This window comes from Scyliorhinus torazame, chromosome 20 (genome assembly GCF_047496885.1).
Source record: "Scyliorhinus torazame isolate Kashiwa2021f chromosome 20, sScyTor2.1, whole genome shotgun sequence".
NCBI classification, from domain to species: domain Eukaryota; kingdom Metazoa; phylum Chordata; class Chondrichthyes; order Carcharhiniformes; family Scyliorhinidae; genus Scyliorhinus; species Scyliorhinus torazame.
The window spans coordinates 105,653,260-105,670,080 of NC_092726.1; positions in this window are offsets into that span (position 1 = coordinate 105,653,260).

Sequence of the window (16,821 nt, forward strand, 5' to 3'; positions counted from 1 at the left end):
GGAGGTGACACCGTTCTGTAACCAGCACCTTGTTATATCCGATTTGACAGGACATTCCACAGCCTGGTGTCAGGCTCCAGGCCGTGCTGAAGGAGGTGACACCGTTCTGTAACCAGCACCTTGTTGTATCAGATTTGACAGGACCATCCACAACCTGGTGTCAGGCTCCAGGCCGTGCTGAAGGAGGCGACTCCGTTCTGTAACCAGCTCCTTGGTATATCAGATTATACAGGACCATCCACAGCCTGGTGTCAGGCTCCAGGCCGTGCTGAAGGAGGCCACACCGTTCTGTAACCAGCACCTTGTTATATCAGATTTGACAGGACCAGCCACAGACTGGTGTCAGGCTCCAGGCCGTGCTGAAGGAGGCGACACCGTTCTGTAAACAGCTCCTTGTTATATCAGATTTGACAGGACCATCCACAGCCTGGTGTCAGGCTCCAGGCCGTGCTGATGGAGGCGACACCGTTCTGCAACCAGCACCTTGTTATATCAGATTTGACAGGACCATCCACAGCCTGGTGTCAGGCTCCAGGCCGTGCAGAAGGAGGCGACACCGTTCTGTAACCAGCACCTTGTTATATCAGATTTGACAGGACCATCCACAGCCTGGTGTCAGGCTCCAAGCCGTGCTGAAGGAGGCGACACCGTTCTGTAACCAGCACCTTGTTAATTCAGATTTGACAGGACCATCCACAGCCTGGTGTCAGGCTCCAGGCCGTGCTGAAGGAGGCGACACCGTTCTGTAACCAGCTCCTTGTTAATTCAGATTTGACAGGACCATCCACAGCCTGGTGTCAGGCTCCAGGCCGTGCTGAAGGAGGTGACACCGTTCTGTAACCAGCACCTTGTTGTATCAGATTTGACAGGACCATCCACAGCCTGGTGTCAGGCTCCAGGCCGTGCTGAAGGAGGTGACACCGTTCTGTAACCAGCACCTTGTTGTATCAGATTTGACAGGACCATCCACAGCCTGGTGTCAGGCTCCAGGCCGTGCTGAAGGAGGCCACACCGTTCTGTAACCAGCACCTTGTTATATCAGATTTGACAGGACCAGCCACAGACTGGTGTCAGGCTCCAGGCCGTGCTGAAGGAGGCGACACCGTTCTGCAACCAGCACCTTGTTATATCAGATTTGACAGGACCATCCACAGCCTGTTGTCAGGCTCCAGGCCGTGCAGAAGGAGGCGACACCGTTCTGTAACCAGCACCTTTTATATCAGATTTGACAGGACCATCCACAGCCTGGTGTCAGGCTCCAAGCCGTGCTGAAGGAGGCGACACCGTTCTGTAACCAGCACCTTGTTAATTCAGATTTGACAGGACCATCCACAGCCTGGTGTCAGGCTCCAGACCGTGCTGAAGGAGGTGACACCGTTCTGTAACCAGCTCCTTGTTATATCAGATGTGACAGGACCATCCACAGCCTGGTGTCAGGCTCTAGGCCGTGCTGAAGGAGGCGACACCGTTCTGTAACCAGCACCTTGTTAATTCAGATTTGACAGGACCATCCACAGCCTCGTGTCAGGCTCCAGGCCGTGCTGAAGGAGGCGACACTGTTCTGTAACCAGCTCCTTGTTATATCAGATTTGACAGGACCATCCACAGCCTGGTGTCAGGCTCCAGGCCGTGCTGAAGGAGGCGACACCATTCTGTAACCAGAACCTTGTTATATCAGATTTGACAGGACCATCCACAGCCTGGTGTCAGGCTCCAGGCCGTGCTCAAGGAGGCGATACCGTTCTGTAACCAGCACCTTGTTAATTCAGATTTGACAGGACCATCCACAGCCTTGTGTCAGGCTCCAGGCCGTGCTGAAGGAGGCGACACCGTTCTGTAACCAGCACCTTGTTATATGAGATTTGACAGGACCATCCACAGCCTGGTGTCAGGCTCCAGGCCGCGCTGAAGGAGGTGGCACCGTTCTGTAACCAACTCCTTGTTGTATCAGATTTGACAGGACCATCCACAGCCTGGTGTCAGGCTCTTGGCCGTGCTGAAGGAAACGACACCGTTCTGTAACCAGCTCCTTGTTATATCAGATTTGACAGGACCATCCACAGCCTGGTGTCAGGCTCCAGGCCGTGCTGAAGGAGGCGACACTGTTCTGTAACCAGCACCTTGTTATATCAGATTTGACAGGACCATCCACAGCCTGGTGTCAGGCTCCAGGCCGTGCTGAAGGAGGCGACACTGTTCTGTAACCAGCACCTTGTTATATCAGATTTGACAGGACCATCCACAGCCTGGTGTCAGGCTCCAGGCCGTGCTGAAGGAGGCGACACCGTTCTGTAACCAGCACCTTGTTATATCAGATTTGACACGACCAGCCACAGACTGGTGTCAGGCTCCAGGCCGTGCTGAAGGAGGTGACACCGTTCTGTAAACAGCTCCTTGTTATATCAGATTTGACAGGACCATCCACAGCCTGGTGTCAGGCTCCAGGCCGTGCTGAAGGAGCCGACACCGTTCTGTAACCAGCACCTTGTTATCTCAGATTTGACAGGACCATCCACAGCCTGGTGTCAGGCTCCAGGCCGTGCTGAAGGAGCCGACACCGTTCTGTAACCAGCACCTTGTTATTTCAGATTTGACAGGACCATCCACAGCCTGGTGTCAGGCTCCAGGCCGTGCTGAAGGAGGCGACACCGTTCTGTAACCAGCACCTTGTTATATCAGATTTGACAGGACCATCCACAGCCTGGTTTCAGGCTCCAGGCCGTGCTGAAGGAGGCGACACCGTTCTGTAACCAGCACCTTGTTATATCAGATTTGACAGGGCCATCCACAGCCTGGTGTCAGGTTCCAGGCCGTGTCGTGTCGTCTTTTAAAAATGTTCCGACTTCAAGACTGTGAGGAAAACAACTTTACAACTCTGTTTCGAAGTAAATAACTGTGTCTTTATTGACCAAAGTCTGCATGCAGATGGCTACAGGTTAGAGAGAGAGAGAGCTGTTCAGGTAAACCTGCTCATTCTTTCTCATGCTCGCAAAGACATGGAGAAAACGTTCAATATTTATACAAAACCTGTATTATTTTACAAAAAACAGACCTTGTTCAAAAATGTCAATAGTCATAACTTCTGATCAAACATATTGTCATGGAAAGACCCTGACTCGGCTTATTTGCAGTATTTTGTATTTAGAGGGTTAAAGACGTGTTCCTATTTTGTTTTTAAATCTGCCCTCATGGTGCCTTGACGCAGATGGACCTAGGTCATGAGTAGGTTGTGTTATTAGGATATTCCTAGATCGTGGCTTTGTTATCAGGTTTTACTCAGGTCAGGCACTATTTTCCCTCTTCTGATATTGGCACTTAGCTGACACAGCTGTCTTACACTTGGTTACATAAGTTGGCTATTTTTCCCATCATGCTATTGCTGAGTTTGTGCACTTTCACAGCTGAAGGAGGCGACACCGTTCTGTAACCAGCTCCTTGCTGTATCAGATTTGACAGGACTATCCACAGCCTGGTGTCAGGCTCCAGGCCGTGCTGAAGGAGGCGACACCGTTCTGTAACCAGCTCTTTGTAATATCAGATTTGAAAGGACCATCCACAGCCTGGTGTCTGGCTCCAGGCCGTGCTGAAATAGGCGACACCGTTCTGTAACCAGCTCCTTGTTTTATCAGATTTGACAGGCCCATCCACAGCCTTGTGTCAGGCTCCAGGCCGTGTTGAAGAAGGCCACACCGTTCTGTAACCAGCACCTTGTTATATCAGGTTTGACAGGACCAGCCACAGACTGGTGTCAGGCTCCAGGCCGTGCTGAAGGAGGCGACACCGTTCTGTAAACAGCTCCTTGTTATATCAGATTTGACAGGACCATCCACAGCCTGGTGTCAGGCTCCAGGCCGTGCTGAAGGAGGCGACACCGCTCTGCAACCAGCACCTTGTTATATCAGATTTGACAGGACCATCCACAGCCTGGTGTCAGGCTCCAGGCCGTGCAGAAGGAGGCGACACCGTTCTGTAACCAGCACCTTGTTATATCAGATTTGACAGGACCATCCACAGCCTGGTGTCAGGCTCCAAGCCGTGCTGAAGGAGGCGACGCCGTTCTGTAACCAGCACCTTGTTATATCAGATTTGACAGGACCATCCACAGCCTGGTGTCAGGCTCCAGGCCGTGCTGAAGGAGGCGACACTGTTCTGTAACCAGCACCTTGTTATATCAGATTTGACAGGACCATCCACTGCCTGGTGTCAGGCTCCAGACCGTGCTGAAGGAGGTGACACCGTTCTGTAACCAGCTCCTTGTTATATCAGATTTGACAGGACCATCCACAGCCTGGTGTCAGGCTCCAGGCCGTGCTGGAGGAGGCGACACCGTTCTGTAACCAGCACCTTGTTAATTCAGATTTGACAGGACCATCCACAGCCTGGTGTCAGGCTCCAGGCCGTGCTGAAGGAGGCGACACTGTTCTTTAACCAGCACCTTGTTATATCAGATTTGACAGGACCATCCACAGCCTGGTGTTAGGCTCCAGACCGTGCTGAAGGAGGTGACACCGTTCTGTAACCAGCTCCTTGTTATATCAGATTTGACAGGACCATCCACTGCCTGGTGTCAGGCTCCAGGCCGTGCTGAAGGAGCCGACACCGTTCTGTAACCAGCACCTTGTTATCTCAGATTTGACAGGACCATCCACAGCCTGGTGTCAGGCTCCAGGCCGTGCTGAAGGAGGCGACACCGTTCTGTAACCAGCTCCTTGTTATATCAGATTTGACAGGCCCATCCACAGCCTGGTGTCAGGCTCCAGGCCGTGCTGAAGGAGGCGACACCGTTCTGTAACCAGCACCTTGTTATATCAGATTTCACAGGACAATCCACAGCCTGGTGTCAGGCTCCAGGCCGTGCTGAAGGAGGCGACACCATTCTGTAACCAGCACCTTGTTATATCAGATTTGACAGGACCATCCACAGCCTGGTGTCAGGCTCCAGGCCGTGCTGAAGGAGGCGACACCGTTCTGTAACCAGCTCCTTGTTATATCATATTTGACAGGACCATCCACAGCCTGGTGTCAGGCTCCAGGCCGTGCTGAAGGAGGCGACACGGTTCTGTAACCAGCTCCTTGTTATATCAGATTTGACAGGACCATCCACAGCCTGGTGTCAGGCTCCAGGCCGTGCTGAAGGAGGCGACACCGTTCTGTAACCAGCTCCTTGTTCTATCAGATTTGACAGGACCATCCACAGCCTGGTGTCAGTCTCCAGGCCGTGCTGAAGGAGGTGACACCGTTGTGTAACCAGCTCCGTGTTATATCAGATTTGACAGGACCATCCACAGCCTGGTGTCAGGCTCCAGGCCGTGCTGAAGGAGGCGACACCGTTCTGTAACTAGCACCTTGTTATATCAGATTTGACAGGACCATCCACAGCCTGGTGTCAGGCTCCAGGCCGTGCTGAAGGAGGCGACACCGTTCTGTAACCAGCTCCTTGTTGTATCAGATTTGACAGGGCCATCCACAGCCTGGTGTCAGGCTCCAGGCCGTGCTGAAGGAGGCGACACCGTTCTGTAACCAGCTCCTTGTTGTATCAGATTTGACAGGGCCATCCACAGCCTGGTGTCAGGTTCCAGGCCGTGCCGTGTCGTCTTTTAAAAATGTTCCTACTTCAAGACTTTTGGAAAACAACTTTACAACTCTGTTTCGAAATAAATACCTGTGTCTTTATTGACCAAAGTCTGCATGCAGATGGCTACAGGTTAGAGAGAGAGAGAGCTGTTCAGGTAAACCTGCTCATTCTTTCTCATGCTCGCAAAGACATGGAGAAAACGTTCAATATTTATACAAAACCTGTATTATTTTACAAAAAACAGACCTTGTTCAAAAATGTCAATAGTCATAACTTCTGATCAAACATGTTGTCATGGAAAGACCCTGACTCGGCTTATTTGCAGTATTTTGTCTTTAGAGGGTTTAAGATGTGGTCCTATTTTGTTTTTACCTCTGCCCTCATGGTGCCTTGACGCAGATGGACCTAGGTCATGAGTAGGTTGCGTTATTAGGACATTCCTAGATCGTGGCTTTGCTTTCAGGTTTTACTAAGGTCAGGCACTATTTTCCCTCTTCTGATATTGGCACTTAGCTGACACAGCTGTCTTACACTTGGTTACATAAGTTGGCTATTTTTCCCATCATGCTATTGCTGAGTTTGTACACTTTCACAGCTGAAGGAGGCGACACCGTTCTGTAACCAGCTCCTTGTTGTATCAGATTTGACAGGACTATCAACAGCCTGGTGTCAGGCTCAAGGCCGTGCTGAAGGTGGCGACACCGTTCTGTAACCAGGTCCTTGTTGTATCAGATTTGACAGTACCATCCACAGCCTGCTGTCAGGCTCCAGGCCGTGCTGAAGGAGGCGACATCGTTCTGTAACCAGCTCCTTGTTATATCAGATTTGACAGGACCATCCACAGTCTGGTGCCAGGCTCCAGGCCGTGCTGAAGGAGGTGACACCGTTCTGTAACCAGCACCTTGTTGTATCAGATTTGACAGGATAATCCACAGCCTGGTGTCAGGCTCCAGGCCGTGCTGAAGGAGGCGACACCATTCTGTAAACATCTCCTTGTTATATCAGATTTGACAGGACCATCCACAGCCTGGTGTCAGGCTCCAGGCCGTGCTGAAGGAGGCGACACCGTTCTGTAACCAGCTCCTTGTTATATCAGATTTGACAGGGCCATCCACAGCCTGGTGTCAGGCTCCAGGCCGTGCTGAAGGAGGCGACACCGTTCTGTAACCAGCTCCTTGTTATATCAGATTTGACAGGACCATCCACAGCCTGGTGTCAGGCTCCAGGCCGTGCTGAAGGAGGTGACACCGTTGTGTAACCAGCTCCGTGATATATCAGATTTGACAGGACCATCCACAGCCTGGTGTCAGGCTCCAGGCCGTGCTGAAGGAGGCGACACCGTTCTGTAACTAGCACATTGTTATATCAGATTTGACAGGACCATCCACAGCCTGGTGTCAGGCTCCAGGCCGTGCTGAAGGAAACGACACCGTTCTGTAACCAGCACCTTGTTATATCAGATTTGACAGGACCATCCACAGCCTGGTGTCAGGCTCCAGGCCGTGCTGAAGGAGGCGACACCGTTCTGTAACCAGCTCCTTGTTGTATCAGATTTGACAGGGCCATCCACAGCCTGGTGTCAGGTTCCAGGCCGTGCCGTGTCGTCTTTTAAAAATGTTCCTACTTCAAGACTTTTGGAAAACAACTTTACAACTCTGTTTCGAAATAAATACCTGTGTCTTTATTGACCAAAGTCTGCATGCAGATGGCTACAGGTTAGAGAGAGAGAGAGCTGTTCAGGTAAACCTGCTCATTCTTTCTCATGCTCGCAAAGACATGGAGAAAACGTTCAATATTTATACAAAACCTGTATTATTTTACAAAAAACAGACCTTGTTCAAAAATGTCAATAGTCATAACTTCTGATCAAACATGTTGTCATGGAAAGACCCTGACTCGGCTTATTTGCAGTATTTTGTCTTTAGAGGGTTTAAGATGTGGTCCTATTTTGTTTTTACCTCTGCCCTCATGGTGCCTTGACGCAGATGGACCTAGGTCATGAGTAGGTTGCGTTATTAGGACATTCCTAGATCGTGGCTTTGCTTTCAGGTTTTACTAAGGTCAGGCACTATTTTCCCTCTTCTGATATTGGCACTTAGCTGACACAGCTGTCTTACACTTGGTTACATAAGTTGGCTATTTTTCCCATCATGCTATTGCTGAGTTTGTACACTTTCACAGCTGAAGGAGGCGACACCGTTCTGTAACCAGCTCCTTGTTGTATCAGATTTGACAGGACTATCAACAGCCTGGTGTCAGGCTCAAGGCCGTGCTGAAGGTGGCGACACCGTTCTGTAACCAGGTCCTTGTTGTATCAGATTTGACAGTACCATCCACAGCCTGCTGTCAGGCTCCAGGCCGTGCTGAAGGAGGCGACATCGTTCTGTAACCAGCTCCTTGTTATATCAGATTTGACAGGACCATCCACAGCCTGGTGTCAGGCTCCAGACCGTGCTGAAGGAGGCGACACCGTTCTGTAACCAGCTCCTTGTTATATCAGATTTGACAGGACCATCCACAGTCTGGTGTCTGGCTCCAGGCCGTGCTGAAGGAGGTGACACCGTTCTGTAACCAGCTCCTTGTTATATCAGATTTGAAAGGACCATCCACAGCCTGGTGTCAGGCTCCAGGCCGTGCTGAAGGAGGCGACACCGTTATGTAACAAGCTCCTTGTTATATCAGATTTGACAGGACAATCCGCAGCCTGGTGTCAGGCTCCAGACCGTGCTGAAGGAGGTGACACCGTTCTGTAACCAGCTCCTTGTTATATCAGTTTTGACAGGACCATCCACAGCCTGGTGTCAGGCTCCAGGCCGTGCTGAAGGAGGCGACACCGTTCTGTAACCAGCTCCTTGTTATATCAAATTTGACAGGACCATCCACAGCCTGGTGTCAGGCTCCAGGCCGTGCTGAAGGAGGCGATACCGTTATGTAACCAGCTCCTTGTTATATCAGATTTGACAGGACCATCCACAGCCTGGTGTCAGGCTCCAGGCCGTGCTGAAGGAGGTGACACCGTTCTGTAACCAGCACCTTGTTGTATCAGATTTGACAGGACCATCCACAGCCTGGTGTCAGGCTCCAGGCCGTGCTGAAGGAGGCGACACCATTCTGTAAACATCTCCTTGTTATATCAGATTTGACAGGACCATCCACAGCCTGGTGTCAGGCTCCAGGCCGTGCTGAAGGAGGCGACACCGTTCTGTAACCAGCTCCTTGTTATATCAGATTTGACAGGACCATCCACAGCCTGGTGTCAGGCTCCAGGCCGTGCTGAAGGAGGCGACACCGTTCTGTAACCAGCACCTTGTTATATCAGATTTGACAGGACCATCCACAGCCTGGTGTCATGCTCCAGGTCGTGCTGAAGGAGGTGACACCGTTCTGTAACCAGCTCCTTGTTATATCAGATTTGACAGGACAATCCACAGCCTGGTGTCAGGCTCCAGGCCGTGCTGAAGGAGGCGACACCGTTCTGTGTCCAGCTCCTTGTTATATCAGATTTGACAGGACCATCCACAGCCTGGTGTCAGGCTCCAGGCCATGCTGAAGGAGGCAACACCGTTCTGTAACCAGCTCCTTGTTATATCAGATTTGACAGGCCCATCTACAGCCTGGTGTCAGGCTCCAGGCCGTGCTGAAGGAGGCGACACCGTTCTGTAACCAGCACCTTGTTATATCAGATTTGACAGGACCATCCACAGCCTGGTGTCATGCTCCAGGCCGTGCTGAAGGAGGTGACACCGTTCTGTAACCAACTCCTTGTTATATCAGATTTGACAGGACCATCCACAGCCTGGTGTCAGGCTCCAGGCCGTGCTGAAGGAGGCGACACCGTTCTGTGACCAGCTCCTTGTTATATCAGATTTGACAGGACCATCCACAGCCTGGTGTCAGGCTCCAGGCCGTGCTGAAGGAGGCGACACCGTTCTGTGACCAGCTCCTTGTTATATCAGATTTGACAGGGCCATCCACAGTCTGGTGTCAGGCTCCAGGCCGTGCTGAAGGAGGCGACACCGTTCTGTAACCAGCTCCTTGATATATCAGATTTGACAGGACCTTCCAGAGCTTGGTGTCAGGCTCCAGGCCGTGCTGAAGGAGGTGACACCGTTCTGTAACCAGCTCCTTGTTATATCAGATTTGACAGGACCATCCACAGCCTGGTGTCAGGCTCCAGGCCGTGCTGAAGGAGGTGACACCGTTCTGTAACCAGCTCCTTGTTATATCAGATTAGGCAGGACCATCCACAGCCTGATGTCAGGCTCCTGGCCATGCTGAAGGAGGCGACACCGTTCTGTAACCAGCTCCTTGTTATATCAGATTTGACAGGACCATCCACAGCCTGGTGTCAGGCTCCAGGCCATGCTGAAAGAGGCGACACCGTTCTGTAACCAGCACCTTGTTTTATCAGATTTGCCTGACACTCTGTTCCTATACTCTCTGGAGTGGAGAAGGATGAATGGTGATTAAATTGGGGTTTGCAAGACGTTAACAAGTATGGATAAAGTGTAAGTGGAGCGGATGCTTCCTCTTGTGGGGCATTCTGGAACGAGAGTTTATAATCTCAGGATAACAGGCAGCAAATGTAAAGCAGAGCTGAGGAGGATCTATTTCTCCCAATGGGATGTGAACCTGTGCAATTCGCTATCCAGAGTGCGGTGCATGCTGGGACATTGGGTAAATTTAAGGAGCAGTTATATAGATTTTGAATTGGTAATGGGTTGAGAATATTAGATAATGGGCAGGACGGTGACAATAAGCCGAGGATGAGATCAGCCAAGATCGAATGACGGTGCAGACGCGAGGGACCAAATAGCCACATTCTGCTCCTGTACCGTCTGAACTTACAAACTTATGAAGTGAAGAACGTGGATTCAATCTTTCCAAGATGTAAGTGACGAGAGCAATATTACACTTAAAGTGGTTTATACAATAAATAACCGGACCGCGGAACTTACCAGGGACACCGACAACAGCCAGGAGTGGATAATAACCCGCCTGAATTATCATCAGTGCGCCGCGAATCCGCTGTGGTAAAGACGGCCAATTCAGATAGAAAATACCCAGGGATAAACTCCTGTCTATTGTTGTAACATGCAGATCGATTGTTCTCAGATTTTGATCCATTGCTGCAACGTTCCTGTGGATAGTTCCCAGATTCTGATCCATTGCTGTAACGTCCCTGTGGATAGTTCCCAGATTCTGCTCCATTGCTGTAACGTTCCTGTGGATAGTTCCCAGATTCTGCTCCATTGCTGTAACGTTCCTGTGGATAGTTCCCAGATTCTGATCCATTGCTGTAACGTTCCTGTGGATAGTTCCCAGATTCTGCTCCCTCCTCTCGGTCTCTCTGGGACGCTGATCTCTGGCAGTGTTGGAGTTGACGGTCCCGCTGACAGTTTGGGACAACACAATGAAAGGAATCGCTTATTAATAGCAGAGACAAACCCTCCAGTGACACGGTTAGAATCCATAGAGACCGACATTAATCACTGTTACTAAACAAACAGGCTCAGTTAACCCCTTTCAGTCCAACACTTTTATAACACAATGAAATAGAAAATTAGTCGGGTCTGGATCGGCTGTGTGATAGTGACTGAGGGATGGAGTGTGGAAATAGTGGACACACTGACCCTGATAATCAATCCTCATTGATATCTGAGTGGTTCCTGGGGACTGGGGGTTTTCAATGTCCCATCCAGCTTATAAAAGGGGCGAGAGGGATACACCCTGGAGTGACACAGCAGTCAGTATAATGTTAGTCACCAGGACATTTCTAGAGGCCAGAACAGAATGCGCGGGGACAGATTGACAGGGAGGAAATGGTTTCATCCGTGAGCAGCAGAAGCAATGAATGCATTTCTGTATCTCTCTGTCTGTGTGTATCTGTTCCTGTGTCTGTCTCTGTATCTCTCTGTCTGTGTGTATCTGTCTCTGTATCTCTCTGTCTGTGTGTATCTGTCCCTGTGTCTGTCTCCGTGTCTCTCTGTATCTCTCTGTCTGTGTGTATCTGTCCATGTGTCTCTCTCGCTGTCTCTCTCTGTACCTCTCTCTGTCTCTCTCTGTACTTCTCTCTGTATCTCTCTCTGTCGCACTTTCTGTCTCTCTCTATCTGTCTCTCTCCCTCTGTCAATCTCTCAGTCTCTCTCTCTGTCTGGTTCTCTCTGGCTCTCGCTCTCTGTCTCTCTCTCTCTCTGTCCCTCTCTGTCTCTCTCTCTCTCTGTATCTCTCTCTGTACCTGTCTCTGCATCTGTCTCTGTATCTCTCTCTCTGCATCTCTATACCTTTATCTCCCATTGTATCTCCCTCTGTTTCTCTCTCCGTATCTCTCCCTGCATCTCTCTCTGTATATCTATATATCTCTGGGCATCTCTCTGTCTCTGTATCTCGCTCTCTTTAACTCTCTCCCTCTCTAGCTCTCTTTGTATCTGTCTCTGTATCTGTCTCTGTACCTCTCTGTCTCGGTAACTCTCTCTGTATCTGCCTCTGTATGTCTCTCTCTGTCTCTGCCTAGGTTTTTCACTCTCTGAATTTCTCTCTCTGTATCTCACTCTCTGTATCTCTCAGTATCTCTCTGTCTCTGTATTTCTTTCTCTGTACCTCTCCGTGTATCTCTCTCTATATCTCTCTCTGCATCTGTCTCTGTATCTCTTTGTCTCTGTATCCTGCTGTCTCCGTACCTCTCCGCCTCTGTATCTCTCTCTCTGTATCTCTCTCTGTATCTCTCTCTGCATCTCTCTCTCTATATCTCTCTAAACCTCTCTCTGTATCTGTATCTTTCTCTGTATCACTCTCTCTCTTTATCTCTCTCTGTAGCTCTCTCTGTACCTCTCTCTGTATCTCTCTGTAATAGTCGTATCTCTCTCTCTGTATCTCCCCCACTGTATCTCTCTCTATGTATCTGTCTCTCTCTGTATCTCTCTAAGTATCTCTCTGTATCTGTATCATTCTCTGTATCACTCTCTCTCTGTATCTCTCTCTGTAGCTCTCTCTGTAACTTTCTCTGTATCTCTCTCTGTATCTCTCTCTGTATCTCTCTCTGTATCTCTCTCTGTACCACTCTCTCGCTCTGTATCTCTCTCACTGTATCTCTCCCGTAGTATCATTCTCACTGTATCTCTCTCTCTGTATCTCTCCAAGCATCTCTCTATCTCTGTATCTTTCTCTGTATCACTCTATCTGTATCTCGCTCTGTCTCTCTCTCTGTCTCTCGCTCTGCCTCTGTCTGTCTGTCTCTCTCTCTGTCTCTCTGTGTGTCTCCCTCTCCCTGTGTCTCTCTCTCTATCTCTCTCTCTGTATCTCTCTGTACCTATATCTGCACCAGTCTCTGTATCTCACTCTCTGTACCTCTCTCTCTGTACGTCTATATTTCTATCTCTCTCTCTGCATCCCTCTCCCTTGTATCTCCCTCTGTATCTCTCTCTGTATCTCTCTCTGTACCTTCTGTCTCTGTATCTCTCACAGTCACTCTCATACCAGGCAGAACTGCACCCAGAATTTCACCAATTTCAAACAGTCCTTGAAACTGCCCCAAAGAAGAGTCACTTTATAGAGTCACGGAGGTCTACAGCACAGAAAAGGCCGTTCGGCCCATCACGTCTGCACTGGTCAAAAACAACCACCTAACTATTCTAATCCCATTCTCCAGCACTTGGCCCATGGCCTTGTATGGCCTGGAATCGCAAGTGCACACCTAAATACTTCTTAAATGTTATAAAGGCCTCTGCCTCCACCACCTATTCATGCTGAGAGTTCCAGACTCCCATCACTCTCTGGGTGAAAAGGTTGTTCCTCACATCCCCTCTGAACCTCCTGCCTCCTTACCTTCAATCCATGCCCCCTGGTCATTGATTCCTCCACCAAAGGGAAAAGTTTCTTTCTGTCTACCTCTGCGATGGGCAGCACGGTAGCATTGTGGATTGCACAATTGCTTCACAGCTCCAGGGTCGCAGGTTCGATTCCGGCTTGGGTCACTGTCTGTGCGGAATCTGCACAGCCCACCCGTGTGTGTGTGGGTTTCCTCCGGGTGCTCCGGTTTCCTCCCACAGTCCAAAGATGTGCAGGTTAGGTGGATTGGCCATGATAAATTGCCCTTAATTTCCAAAATTGCCCTCAGTGTTGGGTGGGGTTACTGGGTTATAGCGATCAGGTGGAGGTGTTGACCTTGGGTAGGGTGCTCTTTGCAAGAGCCGGTGCAGACTCGATGGGCCGAATGGCCTCCTTCTACACTGTAAATTCTATGAATAATCTATGCCCCACAGAATTTTATACATTTCACTCCTGTCACCCCTCAGTCTCCTCTGCTCCAGGAATACAATCCAGCACAGGGCTAAATCGCTGGCTTTGAAAGCAGACCAAGGCAGGCCAGCAGCACGGTTCAATTCCCGTAACAGTCTCCCCGAACAGGCACCGCAATGTGGCGACTAGGGGCTTTTCACAGTAACTTCATTAAAGCCTACTTGTGACAAGATGTGATTTTCATTTCATTTCATTTCTCTCCTTCTGTATCTCTCGCTCTGTATCTCTCTCTGTATCTCTCTCCATCTGTATCTCTCTCTCTGTTTCTCTCTCGGTATCTCTCTCTATACGTTCTGTCTCTGTATCTCTCTCTGTATCTATCTTTGTATCTCTCTCTCTGTCACCCTCTGTAGCTCTCTGCGTTTTTTTCTCTGTATCTGTACATCTCTCTGTATCACTCTCTGTATCTCTCGCTGTACCTTCTGTCTCTGTATCTTTCTCTGTATCTGTCCCTGTATCTCTCTCTCTGTCACTCTCTGTATCTCTCTCGGTTTTTCTCTCTGTACCTGTATATCTCTCTCTGTATCTCTCTCTCTTTATCTGTCTCTTTATTTCTCTCTCTATCTCTCCCTGTATCTCTCTCCGTATCTCTCTGTCTCTGTATGTCTTTCTCTGTACCTCTCCCTGTATCTCTCTCTGTATCTGCCTCTGTATCTCTCTGTATCTGTATCTATCTGTCTCTGAATCTCTCAGTCTCTGTATCTCTCTCTATTTGTATCTCTCTCTCTGTATTTCTATCTGTCTCTGTATCTCACTCAATGTATCGCTCTCTCTGTATCTGTCTCTGTATGTCACTCTGTATCTCTCTCTGTCTCTGTCTCTCTCTTACACTCTCTCTGTATCTCTCTCTCTGTATCTCTCTCTGTTCCTCTCTCTCAGTACCTCTCTCTCTGTATCTCCCTCTGTATCTCTCTCTATCTCTAAGTATCTCGCTGTTTCTGTATCTCGCTCTCTGTACCTCTCTCCCTCGCTCTGTCTCTCCGTATCTGTCTCTGTATCAGTCTCTGTACTTCTCTGTCTCGGTATCTCTCTCTGTATCTGTCTCTATAACTCTCTCTCTGTCTCTCTCTGTATCTCTCTCGGTTTTTCTCTCTGGATATTTATCTCTCTCTCTGTATCTCTCACTATGTTTCTTTCTCTCTATTTCTCTCACTGTATCTCTCTCTTTGTATCTCTCTCATTATCTCTCTGTCTCTGTATTTCTTTCCCTGTACCTCTCCGTGTATCTCTCTCTGTGTCTCTCTCTGCATCAGTCACTGTATCTCTCTGTCTCTGTATCTCTGTCTCTGTATCTCTCTGTCTCTGTATCTCTCTGTCTGAATCTCTGTCTGTATCTCTCTCGGTATCTGTCTCTCTGCATCTATCTAAGCATCTCTCTGTATCTTTCTCTGTATCGCTCTTTCTCTGTATCTCTCTCTGTATCTCTCTCGCTGTATCTCTATCTCTGTATATCTCTCTCTGTATCTCTCGAAGTATCTCCCTGTCTCTGTATCTTTCCCTGTTTCACTCTCTTTCTGTATCTCTCTCTGTACCACTCCCTGTACCTCTCTCTGAATCTCTCTCCGTATCTCGTTCTGTATCACTCTCTCTGTATCTCTCTAAGCATCTCTCTGTATCTTTATCTTTCTCTGTATCACCCTATCTGTATCTCTCTGTGTCTCTCTCTCTGTCTCTCACTCTGAGTTTCTGTACCTATCTCTGCACCATTCTCTGTATCTCTCTCTCTGTACCTATCTCTCTGCATCTATCTCTGTATCTCCCTTTGTATCTCCCTCTGTATCTCTCTCTGTATCTCTCTCTGCACCTTCTGTCTCTGTATCTATCTCTGTATCTCCCTCTCTGTCACTCTCTGTATCTCTCTGGGGGTTTTCTCTCTGTATCGGTATCTCTCTCTGTATCTTCTGTTTCTGTATCTCCGTATCTCTCTCTGTATCTTCTGTTTCTGTATCTCCCGTTGTATCTGTCGCGGTATCTCTCTGTCACTCTCTGTATCACTCTCGGTTTTTATCTCTGTATCTGTACCTCTCTCTCTGTATCTCTCTGTATCTCTCTCTCTGCACCTCTCTCTCTATCTCCCTCTGTACCTTCTGCCTCTCTCTGTATCTGTCTCTGTATCTCTCTTTCTGTCACTCTGTATCTATCTCGGTTTTTCTATCTGTATCCCTCTATATATCTCTCTCTCTGTATCTCTCTCTCTGTATTTCTCCCTCTGTATTTCTCTCTCTGTATCTCTCTCAGTATATTTCTGTCTCTGTATGTCTCTCTCTGTACCTATCCCTGTATTTCTCTCTGTATCTCTCTCTGCATCTGTCGCTGTATCTCTCTGTCTCTGGAGCTATCGGTCTCTCTATCTCTGTCTCTGTATCTCTCTCTCTGCATCTCTCTCTGTATATCTCTGCCTGTATCTCTCTGTCTGTATCTCTCACTTTGTCTCCCTCTCTCTTTCTCTCTCTCTGTATCGCTCTCTGTATCTCTCCCTGTATCTGACTCGGTCTGCCTCTGTTTCTCACTCTGTATCTTTCTTCCTGAATCTCTCTGTCTCCGCTGTATTTATCTCTCACTGCCTATTTCTCTGTTTATCTCTCTCTATGCATCTCTCTCGGAATCTCTCTCCCTACAACTCTCTGATTATCCCTCTCTCTGCATCTCCCATTGTCTCGGTCTTATCTCTCCATATCTCTCTATTTCAATCTCAATCTCTCCCTGTACCTCTCTCTGCAGCTCTTTCTCATTGTATCTCTCTCAGTAGCATTCTCTCTGCATCGCTCTACCATTTTCTCACTGGAACGAAGGAGGTTGAGGGGCGACCTGATAGAGGTCTACAAAATTATGAGGGGCATAGACAGAGTGGATAGTCAGAGGCTTTTCCCCGGGGTACAGGGGTCAATTACTAGGGGACATAGGTTTAAGGTGCGAGGGGCAAGGTTTAGAGTAGATGTACGAGGCAC